Source organism: Microtus pennsylvanicus, chromosome 9, assembly GCF_037038515.1.
Source record: "Microtus pennsylvanicus isolate mMicPen1 chromosome 9, mMicPen1.hap1, whole genome shotgun sequence".
Lineage (NCBI taxonomy): Eukaryota > Metazoa > Chordata > Mammalia > Rodentia > Cricetidae > Microtus > Microtus pennsylvanicus.
Window position 1 is genome coordinate 51431846 of NC_134587.1, and position 22960 is coordinate 51454805.

Below are 22960 nucleotides of genomic sequence, written 5' to 3' on the forward strand. Positions count from 1 at the left end.
CTTTCATGCTTAAATCTAGTGCTGTATCAAAACCCTACCTTCCATCGCTTCACTGATTCTGAGTTGCAAATGGAACAACCAGGGTATATACCTCCTCTAAGATATGATGTGAAATGAGTGCTTAGGCCTTGATCTTTCTTGATCCCAGTATGACAACCATTGCTGACAATAGAACATCATCCCTGATGATCAACTTTAAAACCAGCACCTCAACCACAATGGACTAAGTCTTATGCTGCGCATCCTGCAGCCATTGAGGCAAGTATGCAATGAGACAAAGGAAACAAACATTTTTTGGCTGTCTACACTGTTACTCATAGCTCAACTCATCAGCTCTTTTGAAAGAAAGGGCTGAAACTATAACCTAGGATGTAAATAAGTTGCCAAAAACAGGTTGATTTAATTACAGGGCCTAGGACTTCTACTTTGCCACACTGTGATGACCATGACAAGGAAAGTTATAGAAGAACAACCTAAGGACACTATTGAGTGGTTACCAAAAGAGAAAAAATCAAAGTAATACATGTATTATGTCCTCACTGTTCATTTCTTTACATTTTGTTACTATAATGGATATTTACAAAGAAAACAACATTTAAGTGCCTATAATGTGCCAATTTTGTATTTGATTATAAATGATTCATTCTCTGGAGTTTTACATGAAATGTTTTTTAAAATTAGAAAAAAAAATCAAATGTGCTGGAAATTTTGAGAACAATAATTGTATCAAAACTAGTCTGATGGAAATTAGGATTATAAAAAGCCACAAAGCTTAATCATGATTGTCTTTTTATTTGTAAATTATGAATCTTTTATAGTGAGCTTTTGCATATTTTATTACATGTACAAATTATCATTTGGGTTGGCGATGATATAAATTCTAATGTGTTTTTAATTTTGAATAACATTTGTTCAATCCTACATATAACAAAGAAATTAATGACTTGGGCAATGGTAACTGTCTACAGTCTGAACACTTAGTAACCCAAGGAAGAAGAATTAGCATGAGCTACATCAAGTTCAAAACAGTGTCAAAAACTGCAAACAGAATAAATGAATTCTGTATAATACCATTTATATATTTTTTTTTTTTGGTTTTTCGAAACAGGGTTTCTCTGTGGTTTTGGAGCCTATCCTGGAACTAGCTCTTGTAGACCAGGCTGGTCTCGAACTCACAGAGATCCGCCTGCCTCTGCCTCCCGAGTGCTGGGATTAAAGGCGTACGCCACCATCGCCCGGCATAATACCATTTATAAATCTTGGTATAATTTCTTACTGGTTCCATGTGGTTTCTTTAGTAATTTCTTAAATTATCTTTACTGATTATGTTATCTGAAAACAAAGACAGTCTTATTTCTTTCTTCCCAATCTGTACATGTTCTATTTCCTTTTCTATCATAACTTACTAGCTAAGATTCCAGAATGGCTTTGAAAAATAATGGTGAAAGGAATCTTTCATGCCTGCTTCTAGTATTAGCAGAAAGTTGCTAGTTGCTGACAACTAAGAATGATACTGACTTAAGATTTTCAGAGATATTCTTTATCTAATTGAGAAGGTTTCTTTGTATTTCCAATTTGATGAGATTTTATTGATAGCATGCAAATTATTGCTTAATTTTGTCTAATAATATTTTATACAGATAGTGTGGCCTTTTCTTCTTTAGCTTGTTGATGTGATAATGTACAAAAATTGTTCTTCTAATTTTAAGTAGCTTTGTACAACTGGGATAAATACCACTTTGTAATGGTGTATAATTCTGTTTGTTTCACTGTTACATTTAATTTGTACCATAGTTTATGGATGACTTTGCATCAGAATTCATGACAGATATTGGTTAACAGTTTTCTTTTCTTATATAATCTTTTGCATGTGTTTAGTTTTCATTGATGATAGCTTTACACTCCCTCAGCTTCTTTTTTCTAGATAAGATTATAGAGATCTGGTATCAATTTTTCCTTAAAAGTTTGGTAGAATTTATCAGAGATATGATTAATACCTTGTGCCTCCTGTTTGAGAAGATCTTTAATGATTACACTATTTATTTAATAGATATAGATATCTTGATTTTGTCAATTTCCTCTTGTGTGCACCTAAGCAAATGTGACTCTTGAGAAACTGGTCTATTTCATTTAGGTTAGCAAACTTGTGGGTGTGGAGTTTCTTTTAATGTTTCTTTGTTATTTGTTTCATTATCCGTGAATTTGTACTGAAGCCTGTGTTGATAGCTTGTTTGTACAAAAGAAGCTTGCATGGAGATCGGAGGGCAGAGACAGCCACTAACCATAGAGGTCTGGAGGTCGTACGAACAGACAGGAAGTGATATGCTAGTCAGAGGAAGTGATAAGGCAGGAGGAAACAGGAACTTAGTCTCTTTTCAGCTGGGAAGTTGAGTAAGTGACTGGTGGTTTCACCCCTTCGTCTCTCTGATCTCTCAGCATTTTCCCCTATATCTGACTCTTGGCTTTTCTTGAGACTCTTAGAACTTGTGCTACATATTGGCATCCTGATTTCAGTTTCTGTCTCCCCTTTCCCCAGTTCCTCTCCCTTCTGATCCTCTTATTCTCCTGTCTTCTCTCTGTCTAGCTCTCTTATTAGAGACATCCTTTTAATAGATTTTTGCATTGAGTTGTAGTCCTTGGGAGGCAAAAGCTGCAGTATCCTCAGCTCAAGGACATCCTTGCTACATAGCAAAACTGTGTCTTCGAAAAATGTACTTTTCACCAATCTTTGCAAAGAATCGGCCTTTATTACCATTGTCTCTCTCTCTCTCGTGATGTCTTCTTTGCAGTTTCACAGATTTTTGCTCTATTACTTCTTCTTCCCCACTAAATTTAATTTTCACTTCTTTCTCCAGGTTTCTTAGATGACAGCTTTGTTTATTGAACTTTCATTTTAGAAATGTATGTTTAAAATCAAAGGGGGCTTTGTTCTAACCCATCTGTTGTAGTTGGGATTTTTATGTAAGTTACCTATGGCTCAGCTTTCAAGGTTTATAAAATGCCTTCCTGGCTAGGTCATCTTCAAATGCTGGACATGGGTTTACACTTTCCTTCTGGTTTGAAATCAAACAAAGAATGTGTAATACAAAAGATTTGTCCCTTGGCGAGTTAACATTAGAGAAAATACAAAATACACACTTATTAAATGATGAAAACAAAGCATAAACAATTAGACAGAATGAATGCAACAGTTTGGGAATTGTCAGTGTGAGGAGTCACTGAGGAGACCTGAGGCTTATCCCAAAGTTCACAGCATTTTTAGAAATCATCTTTTTTTATTTTTTTAATTTCATTTTACATTCCTTCTACAGTTCTCCACTCCCATCTCCTTCCCAGACCACCCCCTATCCCCTCCTTCCAATGGATTAGGGCTCCTGTGGAAAGTCAACAAAGTCTGGCACATTAAGTTGGGGCAGAACTTTCTCCCCTAAGCCCCACATTAAGACTGAACATGGCATTCCACAACAGGGAATGGGCTCCAATAAGCTAGCTCATGCACCAGGAATAAACCCTGGTTCCACTGCCAGGTGTCTCACAAATAGTCCAAGCTGCACTGTCTCCCACATGTGGAGGGCCTAATTCCATCCCATGGAGGCTCCACAGCTGTCAGTCTAGAGTTCCTGAGTCCCCAATAGATTGGTTCAGCTTTCTCTGTAGATTTCTCCTTCGTGGTCTTGACCTCCTTTGCTCATATATTCCCTCGTCTCTATCTTTGATTTAATTCCCAGAGCTCAGCCTGTTGCTTGGTTGTGGATGTCTGCATCTGGTTCTGTTGGTTGCTGGATGAAGGCTCTATGATGACAGTTTGGGTATTCACCAACCTGATTAAAAGGAAGGCCAGTTTGGGTTCCCTTTCTGCTATTGCTAAGAGTCTTCGCTGGGGTCATTGTTGTGGATTCTTGGGAATTTCCCTAGCACTAACTCCCTAACCTCATTGTGACACTCTCTATCAAAGTCCCTCTTTCATGGCTCTCCCATTCTGTCCCTCTCACCCCTCAACCATCCCATTTCTTCATGTTCTCTGCTCCCTTGCTTACCCTGTCCACCCACCTTGTTCTTAATTCACCCAGGAAATCTCATCTAACTCCCCTTCTCTGTGTGATCCATGAATCCCTCTTAGGGTCTTCATTTTTTCCTAGCTTCTCTGGAGCTGTGGACTGTAGTCTGACTATCTTTTGTTTTACATCTGATATCTACTTATGAGTGATTACATGCTGTGTTTGTCTTTCTGGGTCTGGATTACTTCACCCAGGATAGCTTTTTTCTATTTCCATCCTTTTTTTTCTATTTGCCTGCAAATTTCGTGATATCATTTTTTACAGCTGAGTAATATTCTGTTGTATAAATATACCACATTTTCTTTATCCATTCTTCAGTTTAGGGTCACCTAGGTTGTTTTCAGGTGCTGGCTATTATAAATAATGCTGCTATGAACAACAATGAGCAAGTGTCCTTGGGGTATGATTAAGCATCCTTCAGGTATATGCCCAGAAGTGGTATCTCTGGGTCTTGAGTTAGATTGATTACCAATTTTCTGAGAAACTACCATACTGATTTTCAAAGTGACTGTACAAATTTTCACTCCCAACAGCAGTGAAGGAGTGATCCCCTGACACCACATTCTCTCCAACATAGCCTGTTTCCATCCAGTACTTTTGGTTTTAGCCATTCTGACAGTGTAAGATGGTATATAAAGAACTCAAGAAACTAGACATTAAAACTCTAATTAACCACATTAAAAATGGGGTACTGAACTGAACAAAGAATTCTTAACAAAAGAAGTTCAAATGGCCAAAAGACACTTAAGGTTGTAGTGATGAGGCTAGTAGGCCTGCTTTTCATCCCACCCGGCTCCCGCATGGCTAGCTTAGCTCCAGAAATAACAACACACAAATTGTATTCTTATAAACACTGCTTGGCCCATTAATTCTAGCCTCTTATTGGCTAACTCTCACATCTTGATTAACCCATTTCTATTAATCTGTGTAGCACCACAAGGTGGTGGCTTACTGGGAAAGATCTCAACCTGCCTGGATCTCGGAGAGGAGAGCTATGGCGTGTGTCTCACTTCCCTTCTTCCCAACATTCAGTTCTGTCTGCTCCACCCACCTATGTTCTGACCTATCAGGCCAAACAGTTTCTTTATTAATTAACCAATGAAAGCAACAGATAGACAGATGACCCTCCTCCATCATAAGGCCATGCTCAACCTCCTTAGCGATCAGGGAAATGCAAATCAAAACAACTTTGAGATGCCATCTTACACTGGAAAGAATGGCTAAAATCAAAAACACCAATGATAGCCTATGCTGGAGAGGATATGGAGTAAGGGAAACACTCATCCATTGCTGGTGGGAATGCAAACTTGTGCAACCACTTTGGAAATCAGTGTGGCAGTTTCTCAGGAAACTGGGAGTCAACCTACCAAAGATCCTGCAATTCCACTCTTGAGAATATATTCAAGAAATGCCCAATCATACGACAAAAGCATTTGTTCAGCTATGTTCATAGCAGCACTTTATGTAATAGCCAGAACCTAGAAACAACCTAGATGCCCCTCAATGGAAGAATGGATAAAGAAAGGGTGGCACATCTACACATTAGAGTACTACTCAGCAGTAAAAACAATGACATCTTGAATTTTGCATGCAAATGGATGGAAATAGAAAACACTATTCTGAGTGAGATAACCCAGACCCAAAAAGAGAAATATGGTATGTACTCACTCATAAGTGAATTCTAGCCATAAACAAAGGACATTGAGCCTATAGTTCATGATCCTAGAGAAGCTAAATAAGAAGGTGACCTGTTGAAAGGAGCGGCGGGGGGGCTGCGTCCCACCACCCACCTAGATTTACACCCGAAATAATTACACGGAAACTGTATTCTTTTAAACACTGCTTGACCCATTAGTTTTAACCTCTTATTGGCTAGCTCTTACATATTGATCTAACCCATTTCTAATATTGTGTGTAGCACCATGAGCTGGCTTACCAGGAAAGATCTTAACCTACATCTGTCTGGAGTGGGAGAATCATGGCGACTGACTGACTCGGCTTCTTTCTCCCAGCATTCTGTTCTGTCTACTCTGCCTACCTAATTTTCTGTCCTATCAAAGGGGCCAAGGCAGTCTCTTTATTTAACCAATGAAATTAACACAAAACAGAAGACTCTCCCCCATCAGTGACCCCAAAGAAAAACATATATTTATCCTCCTGGATATTGGAAGTAGACAAGATCGTCAGGCAAAAGTTGGAAGCAGGGGGGCAGGGGTGAGATGAGGGAAGATGAGATGGGGAGAGAGAAGGGAGAAGTGGGGGATTGGGGAGAGCTTGGGGGAATGGGATGGTTGAGATGGAGGAAGGGTGGATATGGGAGCAGGGAAGAAGATATTTTAACTAAGGGAGCCATTTTAGGGTTGGCTCTGGAGGGGTTCCCAGGTGTCCAAGGGGATTCCCCAGCAAGGTCCATGAGCAGCAGTGGAGAGGGTGCCTGAACTGGCCTTCTCCCATAGCCACACTGATGAATGTCTTGCATATTACCATAGAACCTTCATCTGGCTATGGATGGAGATAGAGACAGAGACCCACAATGGAGCACCGGACTGAGCTCCCAAGGCCCAGATGAAGGAGGGAGAACATGAGCAAGGAAGTCAGGACTGCAAGGGGTGCATCCACCCTCAGAGACGGTGTGACTGATCTAAGGGGAGCTCACCAAGGCCAGCTGGACTGGGACTGAATGAGCATGTGATCAAACCAAACTCTCTGAATGTGGCTGACAATGAGGGCAAACTGAGAAGCCAATTATAATGACACTGGATTTTGATTCTACTGCATGTACTGGCTTTTTGGGATCCTAGTCTGTTTGGATGCACACCTTCCTAGACCTGGATGGAGGGGGGAGCCTTGGACTTCCCACAGGGCAGGGCACCCTGACTTCTCTTAGGACTGGGGAGCAAGGGAGAGGGGGAGGGAAGAAGGGAAGGGAAATGGGAGGATGGGAGGAGCTGGAAATTTTTAATAAATAAATAAATGAAGTTCAAGTGGATACAAATTGGAAAGGAAGAAGTAAAATTTTCACCATTTCCAGATGAAATGATAGTAAACAAAAGTGACCCTAAAAATTATATTCAAGATACTAAATAACAGAATACCAAATAATATAATTAAAAATGGGATTCAGATTTAAACAGAATTCTCAACAGAAGAATCTCAAATGACTGAGATAAAAGACCAAGCTCTGGGAATCCAGTTGAAGAGAAGAGGAGGGAATATATGAGCAAGAGAGGTCAAGATCATGAGAGAGAAATCTACAGAGACAGCTGAACCAAGTCATGGAAATTCATGAACTCTAGACCTCACCCCTTTGCCTCCCCCAAGCCCACACTCATCCCCTCCTCCCAGTGGGACTATACTAGGCCCTCCATATGTGGGAGACTGTGGTGAATCTTGGGCTACCTGACTGGCCACTGGCAGTAGAACCAGTGTCTATTCATGGTGCAAGAGCTAACTTCTTGAAGACCATTCCCTATGGTGGGATACCATGTTCAGCTTTCATGAAGAGAGGAGGGACTTGGTCCTGGCCTAACTTAATGTGCCAGACTTTATTGACTTTACTGGGAGATGGGGATGGGTGTGGGCTTGAGGGAGGCAAGGGAGTGGGGGGATGGGGAGGAGGGAGAACTGTGGTTGGAATATAAAATAAAGAAATAAAAAATAATTGTTTAGCATTTTTAGATATCAGGAAAATGCAAATAAAAATGACTTAAAGATAACATCTTACAACTATCAGAATGGATAAGGTCAAAAATGTTAATCATGGCCTGTGGTCGAAGGAATATAGAGTAAGGGAATATTCCTCCACTGCTGGTGGGATTACAGTCACTTTGTAAATCAGTATAGTAGTTTCTCAGAAAATGGGGAGCCAAATTACCTCAAGACACAGTAATGCCCCACAAGTCTGCCCTATTGTCTGCGAGGTCCTTGGCCCAGTAAGAGTTCCTGCTCCTGCACTGAGGAAATCCTTCCAGAGGGGTAAGTGTGTGCCCGCCTGGTCAGACAGTCCAGGAATGGAGTACAGGGCCCCTCCAGCTTCTGCTGCATGAGCTTCTTTGTTCCACACCACCCTGCCTCCCTCAAGCCTGCCATATTGTCTGCAAGGTCGTTGGCCCAGGAAGAGTTCCTGCTCCTGCACTGAGGAGATCCATCCAGAGAGCACTCCATTCCATCTGCGGGGTAATTAGATCCACCAGCAGAGCCAGCTCCAGTGCTGAGGGGTCCTAAGAGAAAGCAGACCAAGAAAATCCCCCAAGTACACAGTCAGTCACAGCAAAGATTGGACCAAGACACTAAGACTCTCCTGGCCACATCTGAAGGAAGAGATGGGCAAACACCAATGCAAAAATTCCTCCAACAACTTGAAAAGCAACATGACAACACCAGAAACCAGTGAACATGCAACAGGAAGACTTGAACACCCTATTCCAGAAGAAGAAGAAGAAATCGACTTTAAACATAACATTATGAAAATAATAGAGGTCCTTAAACAGGATATAAAAACTCCTTTAAGGAAATGGATGAGAAGACACACAAAAAGTTAGAAGAAATAAATAAATCTCTCAAAGATACCCAAGAAAACCAAGAAAAAGCAATCAAACAGATAAAGGAAACGGTTCAAGACTTGAAAAATGAAATGGAGGTAATGAAGAAAATACAAACCAAGGGAAGGCAGAAGATGGAAAATCTGGGCAAATGAACAGAAACTGCAGAGACAAGTATAACTAACAAAATACAAGAGATAGACGAAAGAAAATTAGACACTGAAGATACTATAGAGGAAATTAACTCATTGATAAAAAAAAAAAACCAGCAAATTCAACAACTTCATACCACAAAACATCCAGGAAATCTGGGACACCATGAAAAGACAAAACCTAAGAATAATAGGGGTAGAAGAAGAAGAATTACAGCTCAAGGGCCCAGAAAATATATTCAACAAAATTATAGAAGAAAACTTTCCCAACCTAAAAAAGGATATTCCTATGAAGGTACAAGAAGCACACAGAACACCAAATAGACTGGATTAAAAAAAATCACCTCACCATATTATAATCAAAACACAAAACACACAGAATAAAGAAAGAATATTAACAGCTGCAGAGGGAAAAGGTCAAGTAACATATAAAGGGAAACCTATCAGAATTACCTGGCTTCTCAATTGAAACCATGTGCTACAGACACTAAGAGAGACCATGGATGCAAGCCCAGACTACTATACCCAGCAAAGCTTTCATTCACCATTGATGGAGGAAACAAGATATTCCAGGACAAAAACAGATTTAAACAATACATAGCCACAAACTCAGCCATACACAAAGTACTAGAAGGAAAACCACAACCCAAGGAAGCCAACAACACCCATAATAACACAGACATCTGACAGCCCTCCACCAGCACAACACAAAGAAGGGAAACACACAAACACTACCACCAAAAAAAAAATAACTGGAGTTAACAACCACTGGTCATTAATATTGCTTAATATCAATGGACTCAATTCAACAAAAGGCACAGGTTAAGAGAATGGATACCAAAACATGATCCAACATTCTGCTGTTTACAAGAAAAACACCTCAACCTCAAAGACAGACATTACTTCAAAGTAAAGGGTTGGAAATAGGTTTTCAATCAAATGGACCTAAGAAACAAGTGGGTGTGGATATACTAATATCTAACAAAATTGATTTCAAACTAAAATCAATCAGAAGAGATGGTGAAGAACACTTTATACTCTTAGCAGGAACAATTCATCAGGTTGAAGTCTTAATCCTGAACATCTATGACCCTAATATAAAAGCACCCACATGTGTAAAAGAAACATTACTAGAACTCAAAGCACATATCAAACCCTACACTCTAATAGTAGGAGATTTCAACATTCCTCTCTCACCAATAGACAGGTCAACCAGACATAAATTTAACAGAGAAATAAGAGAACTAACAGAGGTAATGAAACAAATGGACTTAACAGACATCTATAGAACATTTCACCCAAACAGAAAAGAATATACCTTCTTCTCAGCATCTCATCGAACCTTCTTGAAAATTGATCACATAATTGGTAACAAAGCAAACAAACATAGATACAAAAGAATTGTTACAACCACCAGTGTAATATCAGATCACCATGGAATAAAGTTAGATTCAACAATTCTACCACCAGAAAGCCTACAAACTCATGGAAATTCAACAGTCAGCTACTGAACCACCCCTGGGTCAATGAAGAAATAAAGAAAGAAATTAAAGTCTTCCTTGAATTCAACAAAAATAAATATGCAACATACCCAAACCTATGGGACACTATAAAATAAGTGCTAAGAGGAAAGTTCATAGCACTAGGAGTCCACATGAAAAAAAATGGAGAAAGCACACATTAGAGACTTAACAACATACCTGAAAGCTCAAGAAGAAGAAGAAGAAGAAGAAGAAGAAGAAGAAGAAGAAGAAGAAGAAGAAGAAGAAGATTCACCCAGGAAGAGTAGAAGACTGGAGATAATCAAACTGAGGGTTGAAATAAACAAAATAGAAACACAGAAAACAATCCAAAGAATCAATGAAACAAAGAGGTGGTTCTTGGAGAAAATCAACAAGATTAACAAACCCCTATCCAAACTAACCAAACAGCAGAGAGAGAACTCACAAATTAACAAGATCAGAAATGAAAAGGGGGACATAACCACAGACACTAAGGAAATTCAGAAAATCATAGGTCTTACTATTAAAGCCTATATGCCAGAAAATTAAAAATGAGGAAAATGGATATATTAGATATTATACCAAAATTATACATTATACCAAAATTAAATCAAGACCAGGTGAAAAATTTAAATAGACCTATAAGTTGCGAGGAAATAGCAATTGTCATCAAAAACCTCCAACACTGTCCAGGTCCAGTTGGTTTTAATGCAGAATTCTGCCAGAACTTCCAAGAAAAGCTAATACCCATACTTCTTAATGTGTTTCACATAATAGAAACAGAAGAGTCATTGCCAAACTCTTTTTATGAAGCTACAGTTACCCTGATACCAAAACCACACAAAGACTCAACCAAGAAAAAGAATTACAGGCCAATCTCACTCCTTAACATCGACGCAAAAAATTCTCAATAAAATACTGGCAAACCAAATCCAAGAACACATCCAAAAAATTATACATGATGATCTCTGGCTTCAGCCCAGAGATGCAGGGCTAGTACAACATACAAAAATCTATCAATGTAATCAATCATATAAATAAATTGAAAGGGAAAAAATATGATCATTTCATTAGATGCTGAAAAAGCATTTGACAAAATTCATCACCCCTTTATGATAAAGGTCTTGGAGAGATTATAGATACAATGTTCAAACCTAAATATAATAAAAGCAATATACAGCAAGTAAATAGCTAACATTTGGAGAGAAACTCAAAGCCATTCCACTAAAATCAGGAACAAGACAAAGCTGTCCACTCTCTCCATACCTTTTCAATATAGTGCTTAAAGTTCTAGCAATAGCAATAAGACAACATAAGGAGATCAAGGGGATTCAAATTGCAATGAAGTCAAACTTTCATTATTTGTAGATGATATGATAGTTTACATAAGTGGCTCCAAAAACTCTACCAAAGATCTCCTACAGCTGGTAAACACCTTCAATAATGTGGCAGGATACAAGATCAATTCAAAAAAAAAGTCAGCAGACCGTCTATTCACAAAAATAAAGAAGCAGAGAGGGAAATCAGAGAAACTTCACCTTTCAGGATAACCACAAATAGCATAAAGTGTCTTGGGGTAACACTAACCAATGAAGTGAAAGATCTATTTAACAAGAACTTTAAGTCTTTGAAGAAAGAAATTGAAGAGCATACCAAAAAATGGAAGGATCTCCCATGCTCTTGAATTGGGAGGATCAACATAGTAAAATGGCAATTCTACCAAAGGCAATCTATAGATTCAATGCAAACCCCATCAAAATCCCAACAAAAGTTTTCACAGACCTTGAGAGAACAATAATCAACTTTATATGGAAAACCAAAAAGCCCAGGATAGCCAAAACAATCCTATACAATAAAAGTACCTTCGGAGTCATGACCATCCCTGACTTCAAACTCTATTACAGAGCTACAGGAAGGAAAACAGCTTTGTATTGGCATAAAAACAGAGACGTTGACCAGTGGAATCAAATTGAAGACCCGCATATTAATCCACGAACCTATGAACACCTGATTTTTGACAAAGAAGCTAAAATTATACAATGGAAAAAAGAAAGCATCTTTAACAAATGGTGCTGGCATAACTGGATGTCAACCTGGAAAATAATGAAAATATATACATATCTATCACCAAGCACAAAACTCAAGTCCAAATGGAATAAAGACCTCAATATAAATTTGTCTACACTGAAGCTGATAGAAGAGAAAGTAGTCTACAACACATGGGCACAGGAGACCACTTCCTACATAGAACCCCAGTAGTACAGACAATAAGAGTAACAATAAATAAATGGGACCTCCTGAAACTGAGAAGCTTCTGTAAAACAAAGGACACTGTCATTAAGACAAAAAGGCAACCCACTGAATGGGAGAAGATCTTCACCAAGCCTGCATTAAACAAAGGTCTGATCTCCAAAATATATAAAGAATTCTAGAAACTAGCCATTTAAATTCTGAATAACCCAATTAAAAAATGGGGCACTGAACTGAACAGAGAATTCTCAACAGAAGTTTAAATGGCCAAAAGGTCATGCTCAACCTCCTTAGCGATCAGGGAAATGCAAATCAAAACAACTATGAGATACCATCTTACACCGGAAAGAATGGCTAAAATCAAAAACACCAATGATAGCCTTTGCTGGAGAGGATGTGGAGTAAGAGAAACACTCATCCATTGCTGGTGGGAATGCAAGCTTGTGCAACCACTTTGGAAATCAGTGTGGCAGTTTCTCAGGAAACTGGGAGTCAACCTACCAAAGATCCTGCAATTCCACTCTTGGGAATATACGCAAGAAATGCCCAATCATACTACAAAAGCATTTGTTCAGCTATGTTCATAGCAGCACTTATATGTAAAAGCCAGAACCTGGAAACAACCTAGATGCCCGTCAATGGAAGAATGGATAAAGAAAGGGTGGCACATCTACACATTAGAGTACTACTCAGCAGTAAAAACAATGACATCTTGAATTTTGCATGCAAATGGATAGAAATAGAAAACACTATCCTGAGTGAGATAACCCAGACCCAAAAACAGTATGTACTCACTCATAAGTGAATTCTAGCCATAAACAAAGGACATTGAGCCTATAGTTCGTGATCCTAGAGAAGGTGAACCCAAAGAAAAATATATATAGATCCTCCTTGAAATTGGAAGCAGACAAGATTGCCAGGCAAAAAAGTTGGATGCATGGAGGTGGGTGTAAGGTGGAGGTAAGGGAAGAGGGGGAGAGAGAAGGGAAAAGGGTAGGATTGGGGAGAGCTTGGGGGAGTGGGATGGTTGAGATGAAGGAAGAGCGGATATGGGAAGAAAATATCTTAACTAAGGGAGCCATTTTAGGGTTGGCAAGAGACTTGGCTCTTGAGGGGTTCCCAGGTGTTAAAGGAGATGTCCTCAGCTTGGTCCTTGGGCAGTAGAGGAGAGGGTTCCTGAAATGGTCTTCTCCCATAGCCATACTGATGAATATCTTGCATATCACCATAGAACCTTCATCTGGCGATGGATGGAGATAGAAATAGAGACCCACATTGGAGCACTGGACTGAGCTCCCAAGGTCCAGTTGAAGAGCAGAAAGAGGGAGGACATGAGCAAGGAAGTCAGGACCATGAGGAGTTTGTTCCCCCACTGAGATGGTGTGACTGATCTAAGGGGAGCTTACCAAGGCCAGCTGGACTGGGATTGAACAAGCATGTGATCAAATCGGACTCTCTGAATGTGGCTGACAATGGGGACTGACTGAGAAGCCAATGGTAATGACACTAGGATTTGATTTCTACTGCATGTACTGGCTTTTTGGGGTCCTAGTCTGTTTGGATGCACACCTTCCTAAGCCTGGATGGAGCTGGGAGGGCCTTGGACTTTCCACAGAGCAGGGTACCCTACCCTCTCTTAGGACTGGAAAGGGAGGGGTGAGGTTGAGTCAGGGAGTGGGAGAGAAATGGGAGGAGGGGAGGAAGTGGGAATTTTGAATGGTGGTATTTATAAAGAAAAAAAAGAAAAAAAGACACAGTAACGCCATTCTTGGGCATATACCCAAAGGATGCTCCATCATACCACAAGGACACTTGTTCAACTATGTTCATAACAGCTTTATTCTTAATAAATGAGCTGCATCAGAAGGAATAATCAGAGCATCACATCCAAATTCATTCTCCTGGGACTCTCCATCCAGCCAGAGGACCAAGACATGTACTTACTCTGCCCTGTTTCTGGTCATGTACCTGACCACAGTGCTGGGGAACCTGTTCATCATCAGGCTGGACTCTCACCTCAACACCCCCATGTACTTCTTCCTCAGCCACTTGGCCTTCATAGACATCTCTTTCTCATCAGTCACAGCTCCAAAGATGCTCATGAATATGCTGACACACAGTCAGTCTATCTCAAACCCTGGATATGTATCTCAGGTGTATTTTTTTCCTATTTTTTGGAGATCTAGACAGCTTCATCACCTTCATGCCATACGACAGATATGTGGCCATCTGTCACCCTGTGCACTACACCACTATCATGAGTCAGAGCCTCTGTGTCGTGCTAGTAGTTGTGCCCTGGGTCTTGTCCTTTGTCAGTGCCCTTGTGCACGCCCTCCTGCTTGCCCACCTCTCTTTCTGTGGGGACAAAACTCTGCCCCACTTCATCTGTGACCTCTCTGCACTGCTTAAGCTCTCTAGCTCATACACCACAATCAATGACTTGGTTATCTCCACTGTGGGAGTGGTGACTGTGTCATTTATGTTCAGATTGGTCTCTTATGGCCACATTGGAGCCACCATCCTAAAAATCCTTATCAAGGGAATCTGAAAAGCCTTGTCCATGTGTGGTTCTCACCTCTCTGTGGTTTCTCTGTTCTATGGAGCCATTATTGGGTTATATTTTTCCCTTCCTTCAGTAACACTGATGATAAAGAAATCATTGTGTCAGTGATGTACACTGTGGTCACACCCATGCTGAATCCATTTATCTACAGTCTGAGGAATCGGGATAAGAAAGGAGCACTGAGAGGTATTCTCAGCAAGAGAGTGTGCTAAAATGATGACATGCCCTTTCCTACTGGTTGACATGGGCCCCTCACTTCCACCCAATTTTCTTTCCTTTTCTGAATTCCTGCAGTTGGTGTCTCTTGATGAGGTTTCTTTTTGCAGCCTGTATTTTTCAACTAGGGTAGTTTTCTTCTTGTATAATTGCTGTAAGTATTCAAATTCTTGGGGAAAGTTTCTCTAAACATATCTGTGCCTTTTCCCTTTGCTTAGCATTTGTGTTTTAAGGACATTTAAAATTCTAATATGATCCAGGTATTTGCTTCTTTTTCTTAGAAAGTTTATAGCCTCCTATATCAAAGACTTCTATCTCGTGTTAGCAAAAAGTGTCCTTCGGGAGAATCACTGTTTTATTTTTTGTTTACTTTTATAATAAGTTTGAAAATTGAAGCATAGTTTTTCTTTGTATTTTCAGATTTTTATTTTATGTGTTTGAGTGCTTTGCCTGCCTGTATATAAGTACATGACACACAGGCCTGGTCAGAAGAGAAATTGGGTGTTCTGGAATTGGAATTACAGATGGTTGTGAGCCACCATGTGGGGACTTGAAATTCAACTTGGTCTCTGAAAGAGCAGACAGTGCTTTTAACTGCTCATTTATCTCTCTAGTGCTAGTTTTAATTCCTCTATTACTTATCAAATTTTATTTTTCATTCCAATTAACACATAAAACAGTATCCATTTTCAGGATTCCAATTAATGTTTTTTAACTGTATACAATTTTGGGTACTCGAATCAGAAGAAGTGCAGTTCCTCAAACAACTTTCACTTTTAAGGTGAAAATACTCAAAATACTCTTCCATATTATCACTGTCTTTATCACACTATTTAGCAATAGAACATAGGAATGTATTTGTTCTGTGACTACGATTCATTGACCAACATTTCCTTATTGCTCTGTTCTCCTCAGCTGCAATTTCCCATTCGTTACAAATCATTATTGCATACATACTGGTAATGCCCTACTATAGACTTTCATTATAGTCTAAGGATTAGGGAAATGCACAACCTGATGTTCCTCAAAACTGATTAGGCTTGTCAAAAGGAGTTGATAAAAAGGCCAAGGTAAGGTTCCAGACAGAATTAGTGAAAACTTGATTAGAGCCTGATTGTGCCATCAAGTTACAGAAGGCATGAGAGTAGCAAGCGTAGAGACATATCAAAGGACTTCTACCTGGTGGCCAGATTCAGTCACTAAGTGTATATGCCGAACAAAGCTGGGCCAGATGCAGGAGTCACGACAACCTGGGTGGAGTTTAAGCAGGACTTGAGTATGATTTTGTTTAGCTATATTTTATTATCCAGTGATGGAAGCATGCTTCTATGCTCAACCACAATAATGTAGTTGCCTCTTTCAATCAAAAATGTTAAAACATTTGTCTTCAGTTCTTTAGAAATCACCTCTATTCAAGACAAAGGCCCTCAAAGACACTGCTTTCAGAAGATTCTATGTCATACTTTTCCATATCTATCACTTTATCTAGTTCTAGAAGCTTCTATAATACAGGATCTTAAAGCTGAGAGGTTTCTAACTAGTCCCTTTCTACTAAGCTAGCAACATGTGGTATAAATGGAATTCAAACCACTGTGTATATAAAATCAAACCCTGAGTTAAGAATGCTTTCAAAATTCCCAATTACACATTTACCCAGAATTTTACTTTATTCTTTATAAATAATATTAATGGAACCTCGAAATAAAGTAACACAGTGGAACATGCAGTAATATATTTACATTTATGGATGATGTTATATTTCCCCACAATATCCTGTTTGTATTTGTAACTGGTGACCACACTTTTAATAACACATTGAGTAGAATATTCATTTAACAAGCTCTAGACTTACGAGTATTCAGAAGCTAACAAAACTTACAATACTGTTCAGGAATGGGAAGAAAGGTATATATGAACATTCTTTAGCCAACATTTTCAGTAAATCTAAAACTGTTCTAAATACAGTCTATGACTTCTGAGAAAATATTGACACTTTAATTTAAACTTCTCAATGCATGCTCATTTATATTTTTTACCCATTACACAGCACTTGGCAATTCAATAATTTATGTGGAACAATCTTTGTACATTGCAAATATGTATTACTTTCATTGGTTAATAAACAACTGACGGACCTATAGCCAAGCAAAAAGAGATTGGGTGGGTGAGCCAGAGTAGGAGGATACTAAGAATAGGAGCAGAGTTTGAGAAGACACAAGCAGATGCAGGGAGAAGCAAGATGAAAGTGCCATGTTGAAAAAAGGTACTGCCGGACACCAGAAAATGGAAGGATTTCCCTTGCTCTTGGATTGGGAGAATCAACATAGTAAAAATGGCAATTCTACCAAAAGCAATCTATAGATTCAATGCTATCCCCATCAAGGTCCCATCAAAATTCTTCACAGATCTGGAAAAGACAATAATCAACTTTATATGGAAAAACAAAAATCCCAGGATAGCCAAAACAATCTTATACAATAAAGGATCGTCTGGAGGCATTACCATCCCTGACTTCAAACTCTATTACAGAGCTACAGTATTGAAAACACCTTGGTATTGGCATAAAAACAGAGAAGTCGACCAATGGAATTGAATAGAAGACCCTGACTTTAACCCACAAACCTATGAACACCTGATTTTCGATAAAGGAGCTAAAAGTATACAATGGAAGAAAGAGAGCATCTTCAACAAACTGTGCTGGCAAAACTGGATGTCAATCTGTAGAAGAATGAAAATAGATCCATATCTATCACCATGCACAAAACTCAAGTCCAAATGGATTAAAGACCTCAATATCAGTCCGAACACACTGAACCTGATAGAAGAGAAAGTGGGAAGTACTATACAACAAATGGGCACAGGAGACCACTTCCTACGTATAACCCCAGCAGCACAGACATTAAGGGCATCAATGAATAAATGGGACCTCCTGAGACTGAGAAGCTTCTGTAAAGCAAAGGACACTGTCACTAAGACAAAAAGGCAACCCACTGACTGGGAGATCTTCACCAATCCCGCAACAGACAAAGTTCTGATCTCCAAAATATATTAGAGAACTCAAGAAACTAGACTTTAAAATGCTAATTAACCCAATTAAAAAATGGGGCACTGAACTGAACAGAGAATTCTCAACAGAAGAAGTTCAAATGGCTAAAAGACACTTAAGGTCATGCTCAACCTCCTTAGCAATCAGGGAAATGCAAATCAAAACAACTTTGAGATATTATCTTACACCTGTCAGAATGGCTAAAATCAAAAACACCAATGATAGCCTTTGCTGGAGAGGCTGTAGAGGAAGGGGTACACTCATCCATTGCTGGTGGGAATGCAATCTTGTGCAACCACTCTGGAAATCAGTGTTTCAGTTTCTCAGGAAATTCGGGATCAACCTACCCCTGGACCCAGCAATACCACTCTTGGGAATATACCCAAGACATGCCCTGTCATACAACAAAAGTATATGCTCAACCATTTTCATAGCAGCATTGTTTGTAATAGCCAGAACCTGGAAACAACCTAGATGTCCTTCAATGGAAGAATGGATGAAGAAAGTGTGGAATATATACATATTAGAGTACTATTCAGCAGTAAAAAACAATGACATCTTGAATTTTGCATGCAAATTGACGGAAATAGAAAACACTATCCTGAGTGAGGTAAGCCAGACCCAAATAGAGGAACATGGGATGTACTCACTCATATTTGGTTTCTAGCCATAAACAAAGAACATTGAGCCTATAATTTGTGATCCTAGAGAAGCTAAATAAGAAGGTGAACCCAAAGAAAAACATATAGACATCCTCCTGGATATTAACCTTCATCAGGCAATGAAAGGAGACAGAGACAGAGTTCCACATTGGAGCACCAGACTGAAATCTCAAGGTCCAAATCAGGAGGAGGAGAGAGAGCACAAGCAAGGAACTCAGGACCCACACACTGAGACAATGGGGATGTTCTATCAGGAACTCATCAAGGCCAGCTGGCCTGGGTCTGAAAAATCATAGGATAAAACTGGACTCACTGAACATAGCGGACAATGAGGACTACTGAGAACTCAAGAACAATGGCATTGGGTTTTGATCCTACTGCATGTACTGGCTTTGTGGGAGCCTAGGCAGTTTGGATGTTCACCTTACTAGACCTGGATGGAGGTGGGTGGTCCTTGGACTTCCTACAGGGCAGGGAACCCTGATTGCTCTTCGGGCTGACGAGGGAGGGGGACTTGATCGGGGGAGGGGGAGGGAAATGTGAGGCAGTGGCGGGAAGGAGGCAGAAATCTTTAATAAATAAATAAATCAATCAAAAAAAGAAAAAAGGTACTGCCATGTGGAAGAGGGTAGATAAGGAATATGGGTTAATTTAAAACATAGGACTTAACTAATAATCAGCCTGAGCTATCGGCTTAGCATTTATAATTAATAATAAGTCTCGATGAATTTATTTTGGAGGTGGTAGTCCTGACAAAATTTCCACCTGCAAATAATCTTAAGTTTTTGCAAGTGTAGTGAACCAGAAATGCATATCGTTGTGCTTTACTTCAAATCTCTATGTTCGGTAATAAAGAAAACATATTAACCAATGTTTATTTCTTACTAGTACATCGCTATTGACTAAAACTCTCTGAACTGCAATTTCCTCATTATCAAAGACGGCTGGGTCCTGATGTCAGTTTGCCCTAGGTAGCATCTTTTCTAAGAGTAGAGTAGTGTGGAAGTGCAATGACCCATTATGAAGAAGATGTTATTTCCTAACAAGAAATTTTGTTTATTTTATATTTTAAGAGTCATGGTTTTGCTGCATAACCTTGGAAAGCTTGTTTCTTATTATATAGCCTAGACTGGTCTTGAACTTGGGATAGTTCTCCTTCCTGGACCTTCTAAGTGCTGGGATCACAGGATTATGCATCTATGCCTGGCTATTTTCAGAACTTAAAGAAAGTATTGATTGTATAGGATCAATTTATACACTTCTCTGGAGAAAATTTTGCCAGACTCCTGAATTGCCAAGCAAATAAAGCCATGGAGAGTCCATAACTGACACAAGCACCCTCATAATAGCCCATCTTTCTACCAATTTTATTTATATGACACACGTGGTCATGGCCTTTTGGAATACTGTTGTACTTTTTCTCACTTCTCTCACAATACACAATTATTTTCTGCAGTTAAAATGAAAATTTGTCTCCAAAGCTACGGAGAAACCTTGTCTCAAAAAAATGAAAAATTGATAAGAATATCAGACTAGACAGTAAAAGGTGTATTATAGTCTTTGGTTAGTTGGTTTAGAAAAAGGGCCTCATTGTGTTGCCATGATTGGACAGGAACTCACAGAGATCCACCTGTCTCTGCCTCTGAGTGCTGGGATTAAAATGTGCACCACCATGCCCAGAATATATTCTTAATACTACAATTTATTGTTTTCCTAACACATATAAATAAAAAATGGCTATTGTTGTTCATTACTACAGTGTAGATAAATTTTACAAAATCTAAAAATTTACTTAGTTCATTCCATAAATTGCATATGGCACCATTATTTGAATACCACTATTTTGAAGACTATAGTTTTTCTACTATATTAATACCTAAGCTTAAGTTACATATCTAATTTAAGCTTAATTTTATTAGTTTAAAATTATTAATTCATCAATTTATAATTAAAGGTCTTAATTTTAATAGGATAATTCTAGAAAATCACCTTGAAAGTGTCACTCATCCTGTCATTCTGTTTTCTAGTTGAAAGGACGGGATGTGAGATCAGAACAACTGAGGAGAGACAGTTGAGTAGAATTTTTGCAGCTGGAGCATATCACTATGAAGACATTGCTGGCAAGGAAATCACTACCCAATCAGGATGGCCTTAGACATATACAGAACTGTTCCCTGAGTGCTATAATTAAAAAAACTGAACCATCACACCCTCTTCAAGGTGTGCACCAATATACAGAACTTGCTGTGGATGCTTCATTACTAGATATACCCCTCTATACTTTGACTTAAAAGACAGAGCTGCCTTTTAAAATGTAACAGACAACATGGCCAATGTGACAGTATAGTATAATTATCAGAGTAATTTTCTTTAAATCTAGAGATGTTAATATTAATTGTACACACATATACACACACACCTTATGACTAAGAATTTGTGTGTTCAAGATACTGTTTATAATGAGAAAAAAGCTTACTTGTTTTTATTTTATTTTTTAAAATTTCATTTTGCAATCCAACCACAGTTCTCCCTCTCACCCCTCCTCCTGCTCCCTCTTGCCTCCACCCCAGTCCACCATCATCCACTCCTCCCAACAGGAAAGGGTTCCCATGTAGAGTCAACATAAAAGTCAATTGAATTCCAAAGGTGAAATCAATGTCCCTTTAACACTAGATAATACCATATGGTACAAAACATCTTCCCTGGCTCTTAGGATCTTTTCACTCCCTCTTCCACAGACACCTCGAGGAAGAAGGAGTAATGTTTATGTCCCATTTATGGCTAAGAATTCCACAGTTTCTAACTTTGTTGTACATTGGAAAGCTCTCAGTCTAAGAGCTCATCACTAAAAAAAAGCTACTCTGATAAAAATTTGGAGGGTCATTAATTCATGGATATAACAGTAACTCATTAAATCATTAGGAGTCAATTAATACTGTTGCCATTTAGCAGATCAATAATAAGTTGGTCTTTCCCCTAGATTCTTGCCCCTCATAAGAGTGTCAGGTATGAATTTCAATTTGTGGGATAGGCCTTAAATCCAATCAGAAAGCATTTGGTTACTCCTATGACATTCTTACCACTATTGAACCAATGGATATGTTTTGCTGGGTTCATTCATTATTGTATCTCACAGTGTTCATAGGTTATGTAAGATAAATGATTATTTTTTCCTCTAGTGCTATGTGTAGAACCTTTCAGTATTATAAATTATAAATTATAATGAAGCTTCCAAGTGAACACCATCTTCATTTTTTCATGATTTCAAATATGTGGTATCTTTAGCACTAAGAACTTATTGTCAAGTTCTGGAGGGTGAACAAGAGCATTGGTAATATCCTACAATGTTTGGGGGTCAAAGAAACCTTACTGAAAAATTCCCAAGATGCAACCCATTCCTGGCAGTGGAATTTTTATTTGCAACTCTGTGGTGTGGTATCTAGGAGGGCATTATTGCCTAATTGTAGAGTAACTCCATTTAAAAGACTTTTATATGTGTATATACATATATTTTAAGAAGTTTCCATAATAGTAGGTTTCCATATTACTTTTTCAAAACATTTTTAATAAATTATCCCTCAGTGTATCCACTTCTCTACACTGCCACCTTATCCCAGCCCCATTTAAGACTTCTCTCATTATTCCCTTTAAACCTTTTATAACACTGCATTGAATCTGTAGGTTATTATTGGTAGGATGGATATTTCTACACTATCAAGAGAGAAATTTAGAAGTTCAAACCCAGTGGAAGTTATTTTGACTAAGTAGAATCTAAAGTACTAGAACAATGAGTAATGATGGCCATCAGTGTCCCTCAATGGTCTTCTGTATGTGCTGAGCTAACAGTGTCCCTTGATGGCCCTCTGCTTACACTGAACTGATAGAATTTTGTTGAAATAGGAGCAGCGGGGCTGCGTCCCCGGCACCCGGCCGCCTGCATGTCTAGCTTTACCCGAAATAATTACACGGA

The 22960-nt window shown here is 38.9% G+C and overlaps 1 pseudogene; it reads left to right on the forward strand.

Moving 5' to 3' along the window:
- The first annotated feature begins 14353 nt into the window (after positions 1-14353).
- On the forward strand, positions 14354-15278 carry LOC142856997 (olfactory receptor 1J21-like; annotated as a pseudogene).
- Positions 15279-22960: the final 7682 nt, after the last annotated feature.